This window comes from Chelonia mydas, chromosome 4 (assembly GCF_015237465.2).
Source record: "Chelonia mydas isolate rCheMyd1 chromosome 4, rCheMyd1.pri.v2, whole genome shotgun sequence".
NCBI classification, from domain to species: Eukaryota; Metazoa; Chordata; order Testudines; family Cheloniidae; genus Chelonia; species Chelonia mydas.
The window spans coordinates 25,089,454-25,102,516 of NC_057852.1; the positions used below are offsets into that span (position 1 = coordinate 25,089,454).

The 13,063-nt window shown below is 40.0% G+C and overlaps 1 protein-coding gene across 1 annotated transcript in view; it reads left to right on the forward strand.

Moving 5' to 3' along the window:
- Positions 1 to 13,063, forward strand: part of GRID2 (glutamate ionotropic receptor delta type subunit 2) — a 1,000,276-nt gene that overhangs the window by 978,815 nt on the left and 8,398 nt on the right. The window lies entirely within an intron of this gene.

The window sequence follows — 13,063 nt, forward strand, 5'->3', positions numbered from 1 at the left end:
ATGGAGATAATTCAGATCTCAATCCAACTTTGCTGCTTGGGCCCATCTGTATCAGAAATAGAGCTTTACTCACAAAACTACAGCATTTTCACTTCCCATGCTGTTTACAGAAACAAACAAAAGTGTAAACTGCTAGAGGCAAAAATTATCTAAGCACTTGAGAACCTTCAAAAATCCCAATTAATGCTGTGTTTTTCTAGTCTGATCACACTTAGACCAATGTAAATCCACTGACATTTTGTAATTCCTTTGTAATGAGTGTAATTCCTGATTTACTCCATGTAAGTGTGAGGAGAATTGGGGCAGAATGCCTTAGATTTTAGCAGTTTACTATCCCCTCTGGGCAACTTTTCATTTTCTGTGAGGTATGTTTCATCCTACTTGATTGATTAATTTTCCAGTCCAAAATTCCAGGAAAGTAAGCATCCCAGAGATTGCTTTGCTTGAGATCTAATACGATCACAGACTTGGCTGGTAAAGCCATGAATATAAAAGGATGTGTCACTTCCTTCTCTTTTTAGTCAGCTGGAGTGGGTTGATGTAGTACCATAATTGTATGGGAAATGCTTCAATACAATATAATTGTACTCCAAAATGTTTTATCCTCAAGGAGAGGAAGGATTTCATCCATTCCAGGTCCAGCAGCATAGGTTTTCAAAAACTGACATTGACCTACAGGTGTGGCCTACAGTCAACTAGGAAAGGTGCTCAAGAAATCTGATGATCATGACGATTAAAGATTTGTATCTTTGACCTTTTTTTTGCTGTCACACAATCTGAGGAGGTGGTTTTTTCCCCTTCTTTCCATTATTCTTAGGGAGGCAGCTAGGTCTAGTTGTTCTAAAAGGAAATCTGGGAGTCAAAAGATCTAAATTCTATTCCTGGCTTTACCACTGACACTGATGGTGTGACCTGGGGCAAGTAACTTAACATTCTGCACCTCAGTTTCCTCATCTGTAAAATGAAGTCAATAATATACTTATTAATAAAATGACTCTCAAAAATATGCTTTTCAATAGCTCACAAGGATAATTCCTGAACGTTGTCTTTGGCTAAGATGACTTGCTTATATATTTGTTCCTGTAATGGGGAAGAGGTGATGTTTTTGATAGATACCAGTTTATGTGTTTTCACAAATAAGAACATAAGAATGGCCCTACAAAGTCAGATCAAAGGTCCATCTAGGCCAGTATCCTGTCTTCTGACAGTGGCCAGTGCCAGGTGCCCCAGAGGGAATGAACAGAACAGGTAATCATCAAGTGATCCATCTCCTGTCGCTCATTCCCAGCTTCTGGCAAACAGAGGCTAGGGACACCATTCCTGCCCATCCTGGCTAATAGCCATTGATGGACCTATCCTCCATGAATTTATCTAGTTCTTTTTTGAACCCTGTTATGGTCTTGGCCTTCACAATATCCTTTGGCAAGGAGTTCCACAGATTGACTGCGCATTGTGTGAATACTTCCTTTTGTTTGTTTTAAACCTGCTGCCTACTAATTTCATTTGGTGACCCCTAGTTCTTGTATTATGAGAAGTAGTAAACAACACTTCCTCATCTACTTTCTCTACACCAGTCATAAATTTATAGACCTCAATCATATCTCCCCTTAGCTGTCTCTTTTCCAAGCTGAAAAGTCCCAGTCTTATTAATCTCTCCTCCTATGGAAGCCTTTCCATACCCCTAATATTTTTTGTTGATGATAACTGTGTTATTTTTCAGAGTGCACTGTTTAATTCCTCACATTTCCGCCCCTGGAAGTTCTCAGTGTAGTTTCCAGCAGTTTCAGGCAGCTTTCAGGCAGGGGTGGAACTCATGTGGGATTATTTATTGCAGCTTTCAGTGAAAGGACAGTGATTTCCTGTGCATCTTCTCATGCAGCTGTGAATTTGCAGCACAGTGACAGAACCATTCAGTACAAGCCTAATTTTCCATCTGACACAGAATTAGGAACAAGTAAACAGGCTGGGGTAAAATAAGAACCCATTCATATCTTTCCTACCCATCAACAAATGACTATCTACTCTTTGAACATAACCTGAATTTTCATTCTCAAGGCTTGAGAATTTGGGGTTAGGAACATCTCGCCCCCTCCTCCTGTCCCCCCCCCCCCGCCACCCCCCACTCCTCACCCACACACACACATCCTGTTTCTTCCACCAGACAGGCATGGCGGACATTTCAACACAGCCCTAACTCCCTCCCACCAAACCCAGGACCATGTCCACTATGTCCTCAATGCCTCGCCCTAAAGCTCTTGACTTTTCATCTTAATGGAACCTGCTGTGTGTTGGGATCCCCTGAGACCCTCTTCCATTCGGGTTCCAAAGAAATTCATCACTCGGGTACCTTTATTTCGCATACAGCAACACTATTCCCAAGCGGTTCAGGCTTGAACATGGATGGATGCAGGCTACATCACAAATCCAAAGTTACCCCACAAAACTTTTCTTTGTACACATCTTTATTAACACCTGCATTCCTGACTATACGTTGCATCACACGCTTCATGATTGGCCTGATTCCTTTTCAGGAACCAGCCTTGCACTGCATGCACTGTCCATATGCTGCTCATGAATAACATGATCTCTACATTTAACTTGTCCATTGTCCCTAGTACCAGAGTGTTCCTGCTTACCTGAGCTAGACTGATTCCAGCCTAATGTTTGTTATGCTCTTATTTACAACGTAATCTTCCATTCACCTTCCTAATCATGCCTACTGAGGCATGAAGTTTGTCTTATGTCAAGTTACTTATGTCAAATTAGGCCTATACCGGAGGGCCTCAGACCCTCTGGTAGCCTCTCTGATGGGACCCAGCTGCTGCTGAATCCAAACTGTATTCTTTGAAACACACAGTGTACTTTGGTATCCAAATTAATTCACTGACAGCAGGATGCAGGAGATTATCTAAATTCCTTTGCTGGTACTGGTTTCTTCCTACCTCAGAAAAGGAACTACACCAGGAGCTGAATACGGCCTCAGGCCTGTGACCTTAAAAAAGGATCTGCATAGGTCCTCTGGATAAGCTTCTATGCTTTTACCTACTTATCCAAACTGTGTCTCAGTGTCAAACCTTTTCATGGTGACCCACAGCCATGAAGAATATAAATGAGAATTTCCCGAGGCAGCCATTAGCGCAATTTAGCTAAATGCCATTAGTTTGGAGGGGAGTAAACATAGCATCGTGTGTGTGTGTTAAATGTCCTATTTCAGTACTTTTTTTTTTTTTTTTTTTGCCATAGGATAGCTGGGATAAAGTGACTGGATATAGTTTGCCCTTGGTAAGGACACCCTGCTACACACCATAAAATGAACATTCTTTTCTGCTGGAGCTAATGGGATATACTACTGTGCTATGACATAGCATTGTGTAAATATGTTCAAAAACCGAGCCCTGTGGTTTGTTGGGAGGCCTTTGTAGGAGAGTTCTTAATTACCTATGTATTCTGGAGAGGGGGAAAGGAAAGGGGAGAAAAGGTTCAGTTACTACAGGAAAGTTCCCTAAGCCAGGTAATCATCCACCGAGTTTTGAAGGGTCAAAATTGCACAGCTAGAAGAGACATTCACCTTAGATGAACAGGAATATCAGAAAGGAGCTGTGAAAATGGAGACAAGTGGGTCCCTTGTTGGCCTGCTGACTCGTCAGAATACTTCCTCCGGGATGTTCCCCTGTAATTACAGATGTAGCTGGCCAAGCTATGATACACCCTCAGGATATAAACAATGTATGCTCTCAGTGCTTCATAGCTATATGTTCCTCAGCTATCCCATTCTCCTGAGTTGACTAGAATTTTTATTTAGTAGGAATTGGGTAGTCACTAGTAGACAGAAAACAAAAACGGTAATTGGGGGCACCAGCCCTGGGAAACTAAATACTGATATTGGCCCAAAGTGGGGTTTACTTTTATTCATAGAACATAAGAAACCCATCCAGTTTCATAAGATAGACAATCATGACGAAGTTATCCAATGCAGGATAGAAATCAAACATCCTTATGGAAAGGCAAGGCAATCAGTAAATTTTGTCAGGAAATGACAAAATTATTTACAATTATTTCTGGAATTTAAAAAAAAAATACATTCAGAGTGTATTATTGCTCTATCAGGATTTTTCTAATTATCCAATTTCAAAAGTTTAAATTGACAGTATTCCTTTACACACTTTCCATTTGCAGTGTCTGTAATGTATGTTTTTGTTAAAACTTAAATTTAATTATGTGGCATGGTAACATGAAGTATTAGATGTGGAGTGTGTGTGTGTTTGGGGTAGGGACAGTATTAAGTAAACTTATTCATTGGGGTAGATCTTCAACTGATGTAAATTATCATAGTTACAGTTGCTTCCATGGAACTCTGACAACTTATTCCAGCTGAGCATCTGCCCAGTAGTAGAATGAAGTCTTCTGTGTAACCACAGGGCAGATAAAGTGTGGGGATCAGCAGTGCAAGTTTCTTCACATGGCCCTACGAATGAGTCTGAAATCTGACCTGGATGGACCGAGTCTAAGGGAAAGTAGTTAATTTTCAATGCTCACTCAGTTATTGGCTTCTGTACTTAGACTGACAACTCAGAGACCACTTATGGTAATGGATTTATTTGATGTATACCTATCCACTAGAAGCTTGACTGAGACGGCCCACCCATTTCGCCCACAACATCAGACTCCCTCAGAAGGTAAAAATTTTGAAGAATATCAACCGAGGCTAGATTTGAAAGGATTATCTGTGAACATGAAAGGCTCCATATCGTCCAACCAATCCTCTGAGCCATCCAGTTCTTCCTGGAAGTGAATTAAATAGCTGAGTCTGGATTGTACTGCATTGCATTATTGCTACTCCCAAATACTGAGAGTCTCAATTCCTTTTATACAGTAATTATTCATTAAGATTTAGAAACGGCCAAAAGAATTGATTATGCAAAGTCTCAGAGATAAAAATATGGGTTAGCTTCCTACAGCTCTTATACACAGAGAGATTCCGGTTGTAACAGAATAGACACGCAGTCCTTCTGCAGATTATTAGGATTGAATAGCACTCCGTTTTTATCAAGCCGCTTCTGTTACTGAAATCTACAGTAATATCATCCAGTGAGTAAACATTTTGATGCTTAAAGTTCTTATTCCTATTGTACAAAGCAGTTCACGGCTCTTCAGGAGAGGCACAGCAATGGAATAAATATTAGTTATTAATTTTGACTGCAAGTAGTTAGCAGTGTTTCAGTGCCTAAAGCTACTTTTTGTAGCTTTATTGATGGATTGGTATATTGATTATTTTTCATCTTTTAGACAGCATCTTTTAGCAGCAACAAAGGTTTGGTCTTCTGATGACTACAACACCATGAATATTGTTATCAGTATCATTAAAATGAGAGATCCTAAAAGCACACGAGAAACAACTACAATTTACCACAAATCCCCTTATTAACAAATTCACTAAGCAGATAAACAATCCCACAAACACTAAAATACAATAGCAGATAGAGAGAAAGAGAGAGAGAGCAAAGCGTTTAGCCCTATGAATGTGTAATCACTTAGATTTCCTATCTCCTGCTCGGGGACCCTGGAGTTTTACTCATTTTCTTCCTTAGGATCATCTTCGTCATCACCCTCAGTTGTCATTCTGGCATCTCCCCGTTCGTTCCCACCCAACACACAGAACGGCCAACACCTTTTATCCTGAGTTACGCTTACACCTACGAAGGCTCATACTGATGCATAAGGCTGTTTACCTCGTACTTGCACTTCCAAATGCTATGAATTTTAGGGTGCCCCATTTTGCATAGGCTACCCCTTTAGTTCCCCTTACTCTCATTAACATATATGTTAATGAGTTACCATAGCAATTTGAGGTTATTACAGAATCCCCTGAAATGCTTCTATCAGACATTTTGTGGTATGAACTGGTACATTGCAGCATATTATCCAGTCTATTGCTGCACAGTTTCCAGAACATCAGCATTTATACACATATTTTGCAATAATCTTATACTTTACTGGTACAGGATTATCTCTCGATCAAGGCTATGTGTTATCTTTCTTATTTACCATACACACACCAGTGATGCATACCTCTAGTTCTATACCCTGTGGTGTAATCCTATTTATGCTTTACCACTTAAACCTACAACTCAAATCTAATCTATTACTCATACATTAATTACATAGTTACATTGTATATAATTAGCTACATGTTAATAGTCACATGAGTGCATTGAAAGACAGTCTATCCTTTAAAAATGCATTGGTACATTCCTTTGTCTAAATACTGTAGAATCCTCCGTACACAGGGTAGGCAGTCTGGCATGTTAAAGTGAAGAGATACATTATCTGAGGTAATAGATAAGTCTCATTAAGAAGATGGAATAGACTAATTCCTAGCAAATCTCCCCATGCATGAGAAAAACTTAAATTGTAAAGTGAAGAAGTAACACATCAGTTATCCCTTATGCATAGACTTGGTTTGGTATGCCAAGCAGGCAGTCTTGCTGCCACATTATACTACATAATGTTTTCTTTTATCATTTCCATTTACATCCAGGGCAAGTCAAAGAGTCTGAATACATGTCAAGGCTAGTGGTAGCAAACTCTATAACCCTACATTTCTCTCAGATGGGCTTGGCTGATATGCCCTGGAAACAAGTGTTTTCAGGAGCAGCATTAGGTCAACACTGATGCCCTCCCACAGTGCAGTCCCTTTGTGACTCATTCATCTCTCAGCTCACACCTATTGCATGATGTATGTTTGTGTGCTGACCGTACAGTGTGGATAGGATTTTGGTAACTACAAGAGCACTCAATGAAAGGAATTCAGTTTAATTTTTTCGAACAAAGATGATCATTTCCAGATTCTCACACTAAACTGAAAGATTTTTTTTCTCTACCCTGTAACCCAAATATCACACTTTGCTCCAGGATGACACTGACATTTTAAAAGATCACTAAAAGTGTTCTCTTTCCAACTGCAATTATACCCTCTGTCTCCGTAGGAGGCATTGTCCTTTTTTAGCTCTCTTGCATCTTTCTAGCTTGCTTTCATTATGCTTGTTATCTCTCCATTTGCAGACCAACTTTCATATTATGAAAGATCATGTCTGCCATTTCTGTAATGAGTGTTTGACTTTTACAGCTAGCATAAACATATCAAAACTAAAGTTCACTAGTCACCACAACTCTTAAGCGCCATTCTGTTGCTAATTTGATTTTGCAAGCAATTGCTTCTCAGTGAGTGGAGGATGATTTTGCACACTCTTTCCATAGAAGGTCAGCTTCTGTGAACTCCTCATTTACTGATCTTTTTCATGTGACATTAGGAGATGGCCTAGAACAGATTAACTAGAGCTTACTCCTTATGTTCCAGTTTAATTTCTGGATTTAACTTTTCCAATATGAACAATGTCTGAATAGAGTACACAGCATAATGATTTGAGAGAGAAAGAGAAATAGTAAATTGCTACTAATAACTGTAATTTTTAAAAAACAGTTAAATCCATACATGCTCACCAGCAAATGGAGTCCTAAAAACAAACAGTGAACCAACTTGGTCTAAAGCATCTGTAGACCTGTTTGTCTGGTTCATTACCAATTCTGATCCCTAGAGTAATAGGTTATTGGTGTGTGACACTGCAGACAACATTGTTTAGGGTGGGATTTCTGAAAAAGCGTCTAAGGAGTACCCCATGACCGAAAGGCCTCACTTAGTACTTTTAACTCCTATCTAATACAAGCATCCTCTGCTGTTCTTACACATGGAACACTAACATCTCCTTTACAGCCTAACATATAGGGTTGGATTTTCAAGTGTGCTCACTGTTGGCCTTTGCTCCCTTTGAAGTTAATGGCAAAACTCCCACTGACTTCAATAGCAGAAGAGTTAGACCAGCACTTAGTGCTTTAGAAAATTCCACGCGTAGCCTACAGTAAGGATAGCAGGTTTTTTTAAACCTTAGTTTCATTCTACACTGAACGGTAATTGCGTTTAAATGATAACACAGAGCTCCGTGAATGTTATGTGAGGTGTTGATTCTTCATAAAATTTACTCAGTTTATGAATAAAAGAGGGTTTTTCTAACAGCCAGCCCTGAAATTGCAATCCGGGATCTGAGAGTCAAGATGGATTCTTTCCTTCACATGCATCATTACCAGTAATAAAGATACTGGCAGGCCAAATCGTGGCCTTGGGTTATGCTTGTGTAGTCATATTGTCTCCATATTATGCCCTGAGTGAAACTTGCGTCATCTCTTTAACCTTTAGTATTGCATAGGTTTCACTTTAGAGAATAGTTTGGACACAGTGGAGTTACCTGGATAATTCAAGGATGTAATTTTGCCTCCATTATCTTTTTTTAATGGTGATGATGCATGAGAGCCTCACTGACCTCTGGATCCCAAAGTTGAGTTTGTGGGGCTGGCAGTCATAGAAAGAGCATCTCTGTTTCTAAACTAAGCAAACTATATATAGATTCAGCAACATGGAATCCCGCTTTACTGTCTATTTAGAGTACAACCATACCTAGATGTCCTGATTCTCCATTTAGCCATATTTTACATCAGTGTGATGCCACTGACTTTGATGGAATTACTTTGATTTGCACTGGTAAAAGTGAGAGTAAACTCAGTCCCGAAGTGGTCATCTGATCTGTGTGGTCCTGTGTTACTGTAAAATTTTTAGCTAACTAAGTGAATGTAGAATACCACATAAAGTATAATTGTGATGCTGGTAGAGCGTGGAAACTCAAATTACCTTTCCTTAAAGCTAAGCCAAATCAGAAAACAGGTATTTGTTTTGGTACCATTAGTTATATATTGGAAGTGACTTACCATAACTAATTCATTTGATGTTTACTATAATAGCACTGAGCTTAATGAACTCATGATATTTATGTAGCTCTCTTGGGAATATCTGTAGGTGTTTTGTTGTAATTTAGGATTTGTAAAAGGAAACTAGTACTTTTCTCCTCATTTTCCTCTGGGCTGGAAATAGAGATAAATGCAGGGTTAAAGGCTGATTAGGTTCAGTTGAACATTTTCCTTATTAAAAGTATACAGGAGAACTTGGAAGACTTCGTTTTTCTTTTAATCTAACTTTCAGAATTGTAGCACTCATCGGAACCATACAACCAATGTAAAACTGTTCTAGAACAGTATTTCAAAAACCTATCCAGTGTTTCATGTAATAATAAATATAGTTAGTGCCTCATTTTATTTATGTGGATGCCACCTTATTACAGATTTACATTATGTATTTACTGTTTTAGGAGGAAAAAAATCAAGGGCCAGATCCTCATCTCACACAACTCAATGTAGCTCCATTAACTTCAACAAAGCTATGCTAATTTACACAAAGTGAGGATCCATTTGCCCAGTGCTATACATGCTGAGGCCAATGACTTATTGCTGAGCAAAACAGGAGGGCAATTAAGTTATTTGTTTTATAACACAAGTTTGATAAGCAACTCTTTATTTTTAATTCTGAACAATAAGGTCTGTATTTATTGTTTCATTTTTCTATCCAAGTCAGAGAATGAGATGTTTGTTCTCAGTTTTGTGGGTCAAATCCTCTGCGGCACCAGAGCTACACTTAGTCAACCTTCTCTTCCTCCTGATTCTGCCACCTTTCTGTGCGCCAGGATTGGGGAACAAGTTAGAGCAGCCTCAGAGTTGCTCTACATTGTTGATCGAGCACACATTGCTTTGGTCACACCACTTACCCCAGAGAGGAATGGGGTTCAGAAAGGGTGGCGTAGCGCTGGCTGTGAATTCCCTCACATCTAGGGTATCCTCAGCTTCCCCCTTAGAGCAGCTGTCACAATTCAGGGGCAAATTGTATCTGTGATCTCTCCCCCTGTGGGCACTCCCTCCAAGTGTCAGGCCTCAATCTTCCATTTTTCCAGCCTGCAACTCCACAGTTCACCACAATTTAGACTGGATCATGAGGCTACACCACCTATTTCCACCATCCAGTCATGGTAACAGGGTGACCAATGCACCCCTCAGATGACAGAGTGCACTATCTTCACCTCTCTTTGAATAGAACCCCATAGCTCTACGCTTCTGACTGGATGCTGGGGTGGCACCCCCCTGTTTCCAACTGTATTACCATGACAGGCCCAACTGCAGTTGGCACTGTAAGGAAGTTTCCTCTCTAAGCCTGGGATCAGCAGTTAATTAAAGTGACTCAAAAAGACTTTTTCCAAACAAACACTGTTTGACCAAAGGTACTAACTGTCTTTACATATCTAGTCTCATCCAAACTTTTTCCTTTCCTTGCAAGTTTTGGTAGTTTCCATCTAGTCCAGCTACCTCCACCTCTGGTCTGAGAGAGACATAACATAAGAACTGCCATAGTACGTCAGACCAAGATTACAGCTAGTGCAGTATCCTGTCTTCCGACAGTGGCCAGTGCCAGGTGCTTCAGAGGGAATGAACAGAACAGGCTATCATCAAGTGAACCATCCCGTCATCCACTCCCAGCTTCTGGCAATCAGAGGCTAGGGACACCCAGAGCATGGGATTGCATCCCTGGCTATCTTGGCTAATAGCCACTGATGGACCTATCCTTCATGAATGTATGTAGTTCATTTTTAAACTCCATTATAATTCTGACCTTCGCAAGATCGCCTGGCAATGAGTTCCACAGGTTGACTGTGCGTTGTGTGAAAAAGTACTTCTTTTGTTTGTTTTTAAACCTGCTGTCTATTAATTTCATTGGGTGACCTCTGGTTTTTGTGTTATGTGAGGAAGTAAATAACACTTCCTTATTCACTTTCTCCACACCAGTCACCATTGTATAGATCTCGAACATACACCATTCGTCATCTCTTTTTTTGAGATCGAAAAGTCCCAGTCTTTTTAATCTCTCTTCATACGGAAGCTGTTTCATAACCTCAATCATTTTTGTTGCCCTTTTCTGTGCCTTTTCCAATTCTAATATATCTTTTTTTTGAGATGGGGTGCTCAGAACTGCACGCAGTATTCAGGGTGAGGGTGTACCATGAATTTATATAGTGGCATTACATTTTCTGTCTTCTTATCTATCCCTTTCCTAATGGTTCCTAACATTCTTAGCTTTTTTGACTGCCACTGCACATTGATCAGATATTTTCAGAGAAGTATCCACAGTGACTCCAAGATCTTTCTTGAGTGGTAACAGCTAATTTAGACCCCATCAGACTCTGCACTTCTCCTTCTGACCTCTTGCCCACTCCGACTTTCTTCCTCTCTGGGCCAAGGTCTTAAATGGTTTAGTGCCCTCTTGATCCTAGGCTTAGGCCTGGAAGAAATTAACCTCCTAGTCTGATTGGAGCCAGGCAGGTGGGCATTTCCCAATGAAATAGCTCCCCCATTGTTTCCTTAAGTATTGTTTCCTGGGTATTCTATTTGGAGGTACCTTATCCTTGTCATTGTTTTGTTTCCCCCCCTAACAGCCTCCTTTGATTTAATTCCGTGCAGTCAGGCAGAATAATTTCTAACAGGTAACTGAATGCCTGTGATATTCATAAAAAATAATACAGATAACGCCATCATTCTTCACAGCAGCTTTAAGCCACTCCTCGGCCTCTAGAACAGTTCAAAGGGGAGTTACCATGGGCCAATGTCTGGCGAATGAGGACATTTGTGGTCACTCAGAAGGTTGAGGTATTTGATGATGTGGTCTCACTTTTTGTCATGGAACAAAAATGACCAAAATAATTTGATCACAGCACAGCATGATTGCTATCTGAGTTCCGACTGGTTGAGAGTATCTACTTTCATTATCTTTCCATCAAGGTATTGAGATGGTCCTCATCACTGTAGTAAGGGAAAGACTCACAATCATTAACAATTTTAACTTCACAATGCCCCTGTGGGGTAGGGAAGTGGTGTTATCCACATTTTACAAATGGGGACCTGAAGTCCATCAAGAGCAGTGGCCAGACTGCATAAAAGCTCAGCACTCACAATCAAGGCCCGATTCTCATAAGAGCTTAGCTTCATTTGGAGCTTCCTTTGGGGGGAAATCTGGTCCCAACTGCCGCTCCTCAGTTCTTGAAAATGGGTCCCCTTGTGACTTGCCCAAGGTCATACGTGAAGTCTGTGGTGAAGCTGGGAACTGAACACGGAACTTGAGTCCTCGTGTCTTAACCAAAAGACCATCAATTTCCTCATTATGCTAAACAGCTAATGCTCTATTAATCTAAAGCTCTCCCATCCCTGCTGCACATGGGTAAAGATTTCCATAACATTAATTTGGAGACTAGGAGCAACCTGAGTTCTAGCACTTGCTCGTGGCTTTTGTTTTCAGTGAAAAGAAGCATTCAGCAGAAGTAATTTCCTCTAGTTAACATGTCCTGGTACACAAGAGGCTGGCGTTCAGTATCGCATGCCATCTCAAACCACCTAGGAAAATAGCTCCTGACCCCACTGTAAATGTACCATTACATCTCTCTCTAGATTTAGTCAGTTATAACTCAGACGGAACAAATGCAAAAGTGAGATCTGAAAACGGCACTCCCCCAGTTGCTTTGATCGTTGTAATAATACTTTGCAATCCTAATATCATCATCTTTTCTTTGGGGATCTCAAAGCAGTAATTATGTCTTCCAACAAATCTGTAATGTAGGTAGTATTATTGTGAACCTGCTTCTGTTCCCGTTGTCTTCAGTTGGAGAATGGTTGGGCTCTGTAATAATCTTAAAGAATGGTACACTGAAATACAGAGAGGTTTAAAGGAGAGTAGCAGAGTTGGAAACAGTCGCCTCTCCTACATGCTTGCTCTAATCACGAGATTTCACTCCCTGCCCAATGAAATTTGTGATGTAGCATTAGGTGCTATAAAGCCTGGGTAATACAGAAAAAAAAGAATTCAATACATACTTTATGTATTTTGGGGGTAGTTTTTACATCATTACTTTGACAAATGTTAGAATACAGCTTAAGAAAAGAAAAGAAAAATATTTTAAGATCCAGAGTCTATCAATAACCAAGTTTTAAGGGTCACATTTTTCAGTCAAGCAAGATTACTGCAGTTCAACTTTCTAGACTTCGTCTTTAATGCCAAGCTTTCTAATATTATAACACATCAGGA